This window comes from Plecotus auritus (assembly GCF_963455305.1).
Source record: "Plecotus auritus genome assembly, chromosome: 6".
Lineage (NCBI taxonomy): Eukaryota > Metazoa > Chordata > Mammalia > Chiroptera > Vespertilionidae > Plecotus > Plecotus auritus.
Window position 1 is genome coordinate 73,852,172 of NC_137773.1, and position 5,879 is coordinate 73,858,050.

The window sequence follows — 5,879 nt, forward strand, 5'->3', positions numbered from 1 at the left end:
GAGTATCCAAAACACAGAGTTTATTGTTGTATTATTAACTAGAGGCCCGGTGCACGATATTCGTGCATGGGGGGTGTGTCCCTCAGCCCAGCCTGTACCCTCTCCAATCTGGGACCTCTTGAGGGATGTCTGACTGCCCGGTGGGATCGGGCCTAAATGGGCAGTTGGACATCCCTCTCACAATCCAGGACTGCTGGCTCCCAACTGCTCGCCTGCCTGCCTTCCTGATTGTCCCTAACTGCTTCTGCCTGCCAGCCTGATCACCCCCTAACCACTCCCCTGCAGCCTAATTGATGCCTAACTGCTCCCCTGCCAGCCTGCTTGCCCCTAACTTCCCTCCCCTGCAGGCCTGGTCACCTCCAACTGCCCTTCCCTGCAGGCCTGGTTGCCCTCAACTTCCCTCCTCTGCTGGCCTGGTCACCCCTAACTGCCCTCCCCTGCAGGCTTGATCACCCCCAACTGCCCTCCCTTGCAGCCTGGTTCCTCCCAACTGCCCTCCCCTGCTGGCCATCTTGTGTTCACATGGGGGCAGCCATCTTTGACCACATGGGGGAGCCATCTTGTGTGTTGGAGTGATGGTCAATTTGCATATTACTCTTTTATTAGATAGGATAGAGGCCTGGTGCATGGGTGGGGGCCAGCTGGTTTGCCCTGAAGGGTATCCTGGATCAGGGTGGGGGATCCCTTGGGGCATGGGGTGGCCTGGGCGAGGGGCCTGTGGTGGTTTGCAGGCTGGCCATGCCCCCCGGTGACCCAAGCAGAGGCCCTGGTATCTGGGATTTATTTATCTTTTATAATTGAAACTTTGTAGCCTTGAGCATAGGCCAGGGCTGGCCAGGAAGCTTGGCTTCCTCCATCGCCGGGGCAACCCAAGCCTCCTGCTTTCTCCAGGTCTGTGGCTGCTGCCATTTTTGTTGGGATTTATTTATCTTCTATAATTGAAACTTTGTAGCCTTGAGCGGAGGCCAGAAAACCCAAACCTCCTGCTCTCTCCGTGGTCACAGCCATCTTGGTTGGGTTAATTTGCATATTCACTCCTGATTGGCTGGTGGGTGTGGCTTGTGGGCGTATCAGAAGTATGATCAATTTGCATGTTTCTCTTTTATTAGTGTAGATTATTGTATTATTTTCCATATGAACAATTGTAAACCTACTGTTGCCACACCTTGTATTTGTCCTTGTAAAGCAGTTCATGTGCTTTGAAGGAATCCAAAAATATTCTGTGCACTTTTTTCCTCCATGCTCATTGTTGATGACTGTTGTTCCATGCTCACTGAACTGATTACATTAAATATTAGAGGTATTGGTTAGGCTCACAGATCTTATACGTGCTTACGTTTTAAAATAAAAGATATATTTGAATTGCAGAATGGAAGAAAAGTTAATATTTAACTAAATGACTAGTTTTTTGTAAAACTACGGGTGACAAACTGGCCTTTCTTACTGGTTTAATACTTTCTAATAGCAGTGATAAATGGTTAGAGTAGGTATGTGAATACTTAGTCATCAGCAAGCAAAGAATTTGTTGAGATAGCTTTCCTAAGCAAGTGTCCAATGTTTTTCCAAATGGTTTACAAATTGCTTGTAGGAGTTTGTTCAGTTTCCACTTCCCTGGACTTCATCCCAGATACCTGAAGTAGAATCATTAACTGTGGAGCCTGGAATGTGCATTCTATCAAACCCTGATGGCGGGAGTGCCTTTGAGAACTAGTACTCTTGGCATTTGCAATTACTAGGTTAATAAGAAATAATCTCTTCCCAAGAGTAGGCCCAGTGTGGTGATTAAAATCTGGCAGAAGGCAAATAACCTTACCCTAAGATTAGAGCTCACACTGAAGTGTTTTTGCTGCCTTGTCTTTTCTGGCTGTTGAACTTTGCTTATAGCCAGGAAGAGATTCAGAAACCTGCAAATAAATGCTATTTCTGACTACCTAGAAATCTAGGAGCTAGGATTCACGGCCTTCCTTGAATCTCAAGATGGGATCAATCTTTTCAGGGCCCATAGCTCAGCATGTAACCCCATGCTGGGGGACATTTAGAAGCTGAACTTTATTGATAGTTCATTGTGAAGAGTTTGTGGGCTGTGTAAAAGCTATCAATGAAACAACAACATAAAGAAATCTTTTGGTTCTATTTATTGTATTTTTCCTTCAAAAGGAGACTCAATCTTGTTTTCACATTTAAATACCATTCTGGAATTGATTAAAGTCTATTACAAGGTTTCAGATATCTGATATTGAAACAAAGGAATGATTCTTTAGTTCCTCGTTCAATGAATGTGTAATAAGCAGAGACTTGTGAGTCTTTTAAAGTTTTATTTGCTTTGAGTGTCATGAGGTGTTAGAAGACATAATATTCTAATTTATGCCCATGTTCACTTTGAAGGATACATATAATTCTCTTTTCAGTGAATCCCATTTTGCTCCTTTTCACCTTTTGAAAATGTCATGTGCAACCTTTTAAAATTAAAGACCACAGGGCTCATAGGGAGCCTCACACCATATAGCAGAGGCAAATTGCTCTGAGCTATTATACTGTAGAGCATGTATCTGCTACCTACCAAGAGAGGTAATATGGAGTCACACTCTGGAGAGCTTAAAAAAAACACAGAAAAGGGTGGATGCTGTGTTCTTGAAATGCCTTCACAGCAATTCTCTTTGAAAGGAGAGAAAAGAACATACTCATTTTATGAGGCTGTTCAAGTCATGAGTTGGTTGCCAGCTGGACCACTCTGTCTTCACTGGACAGCTGTCAGGCATGTCAGCCTTGTCCTGTGATTCCTGGCCACATCCCCTTTGTTTTTTATCTTCCCCATATAACTGCACCAACAATAATGCATTGTACATTTCATATTTCTGAGAAGTGGCATCTTAATTTTTTTCAAGGCTGGGTAAACAGAATCATCATCATTATTCCATCTAATCCAGGGATTTTTAAATCTTCAAGAATTGGTTAAACCTTCAGGGTATTGACTTCTTCATCTTAAGTTAAACCCAGTTTGGTTCTAATTTTAGTTTAGTGATCAAATATATGATGTCTTATTCTGATCATATTTGTGTGTTAGTTACTTGTTTGACTCATTTGAAAATTTTAAGGATTAAAGAATTTGAAAATGCACTGTGGTACCTCTGTAGTATGAAAGTTGCCCTTCTTGCATATTATTCTATTTCCCCTACCTATTTAAAAATTTTACCTATTCTTTTGTTAAGAGATGTGCTTATTCTCATTATATGAACCTGGGAGAAAAAAGAATTTTCCTACTGATAAAATTAAGTTCCTATGGTTTAGTACAAATTTGGTGCCAGGATTCTTCAAGCAGGAAGCTGATATTTGATATTTGCACACCTTAAATATATGTAACACGATAGAGAATCAGGAGTGTTAATTCCTCAAGAAAGGGATTTCTTAAGAGAAAGTGTATACTGGTTCTAGGATCTAGTCTCATGCCTTCTATAACCAATAGATATTTGGGTTTCTTAGGTTGCATTTGTGCCTAGAAATGAATACATGTGCTTTGAAGAGATGATAGTTCAGGATTTTACCACTTCTCAATCTATTACAAATTCAAACTCTGAACCAAGAACGGGTGACTGTGTTTTATGCACTAAGTGGTTAGTTTGGTTGTTAGTTTTTAAATTCTCTCCTGAAAATATTAAAAACCATGAAAATAGTTATTTTAGCAATAAAAAGAAATAGTAGCAAGATTTTTTTTTCATGCTTAGAAGTTGTCCAAGGAACAATTTAAATATATTTTGAAAGTACTTTAATTTTTATATTATCATTTTACTAAATATACTATATATCAAATATACCATAGAGTTCAAAAGACAATTAATATTCATTATATCCATTCATAATGAGGCATATTTAAAAGTTTGAATTTGGGTAACTTCCTCAACTTGATAAAGAGCATCTACAAAAAACCTATAGCTAATGTCTTTGTTAATAGTGAGAAATTAGATACTTTTCCCTGATATTAGGAATAGGTCAAAGATTTTCCTCAATGTTTTTCTAGAAGTCCTAGCAATATAATAAAACAGAAAAGGAAATAAAAGGTATACAGATTTATATCTCAGAAGGATAGAGAAATAATTTATAATTACAAGTTTTCTAAAGCAAATGGTGTAAGAAAAGGGAGGTGAAGGACCTAGAGTCAGGAAGAAGCTGTCTAAAGTTCAGTCAAGTTGAGGAAAACATTAAGGCCATCTCAATTACTTTCTTGTCTTGTTCCAGAAATGGGACTTATAAGGAACTCAAGTTCTATGTGTGAATCCTATTCTTCCACTTGCTAAGATTCTGACCCTAATGTATGGATGCTCTTTTTCATTAGAGAACATTTATACGTTCAAGACAAGGAATACAGAAGGGTAAAATTATGAGGCTGGGAAGGACCTATAGAGTTGTGGGCTTTTTTTGTTTTGTTTTTATTTTTTTAAAATATAAGTATAAGTTTATTATATAGAATTAAGGTCTTTACAGTTCATAGTTACTTAAGGCTGAAGAAAGACTAGGTAATTTTTAAAAACCTGCACAAAAATTTCATTTTCACTTCCTCCCACCCTCAACTATTAAAATGGCCTATCAAAACAAACACTATAAATAACACCAAGTCCTTTAAGGACAACTTTCCCAAATGTTATTTCTTAGCATAGGTGATCTTTGTGGCATTACACAGTGTGATCTTAAATCCTTGTGAAGCATCCCTGACAGCTCCAGCCTGTCCATCATTTTCAAATTCAACAAATGTAATGTCATGCCTCTCAAGTACCAAACATACTTCCTTGAAACCAGGGAACTGATTAAACAGCATGGGTAATATCACTTCATTAGTCTCTTCTGGTAAATTATTAAGGAATAAACTACAGTTTGGAGGGTAATCAGGTACCTGAGGATGTGGTGTTGCATTTCCTTGGGTGTTAGATGAAGTTGGTGTTACCTGACCAGGCTTATGCAGTTATTGCTGTCTGTACCACAGTTTTTGGCGTTTTTCTCTTCTTTGTCAGCAAAAGTGCCACGTGTTTTAGATATTATACCTGAATTTGTTTTTGTATACTGGATTTGCATTGGTTTACCATCAAATGGAAATCCTTGTAACTGTCTCAAGGCATTCTTGGGTGAGCCCAGTTCTTTAAATATACCAAAGGCTTGCTACCTCATCTTCATGCTCTTTAATGCCACAATACCTACCACATGCCAAAGTCAGAAAACAGAGCATATAGGGATCTCTTCAATTCTTCTTTTTAAAATGTTGTCATTCATATTATTGATATAAATTGTGTGGTTTGGTCTGACATCCATCTTTTGGGTTAAACTGTTCAAGTAGTCCGAGGTCTGCATAGTGTTCTATAAGCCTACAGTCTTAATAAGTATTGGAAATACTTAGTGTTCTATAAGCCTACAGTCTTAATAAGTATTGGAAATACTAGAGGCCTGTTGCACAAAGAGATTCGTGCAATAGGCCTTCCTTCCCTTGGCTTCCAGCATCAGTTTTCCTCCGGTACCCAGGACCCAGGCCTTCAATCCGGCCAGAGTCTGCCGTCTTAGTCTTCGCTGCAGACTCCGGAGTTTGCAGTCTTGTCTTCACTGCGGCACTCCGCTCCTGTAGATCCCTTCGCCCACCCCCAGCCCTCCCTCTTATAGCAGGCATCCTGCCCCGCCTGGCCACTCCACGCCTGGAGCAGCTGGGCGACTGCCATCTTTGGCCTTCTAATTTGCATACTCACTCTGATTGGCTGTGGGCATAGCGGAGGTACAGTCAATTTACATGTTTGTCTATTATTAGGTAAGATGATATTGTTCCAAACTCCTAATCGGCATTTAAAATAAAATCAAAACTATTCCATAAAATTTATAAGAAATTGCAGTGTTTTGATTTTGCA

The 5,879-nt window shown here is 39.6% G+C and overlaps 1 pseudogene across 1 annotated transcript; it reads right to left on the reverse strand.

Moving 5' to 3' along the window:
- Positions 1-4,636: 4,636 nt before the first annotated feature.
- LOC308251244 (U2 small nuclear ribonucleoprotein B''-like) lies at positions 4,637-5,298 on the reverse strand (annotated as a pseudogene). Its single transcript has one exon. The product of its transcript is annotated as a U2 small nuclear ribonucleoprotein B''-like (transcript).
- Positions 5,299-5,879: the final 581 nt, after the last annotated feature.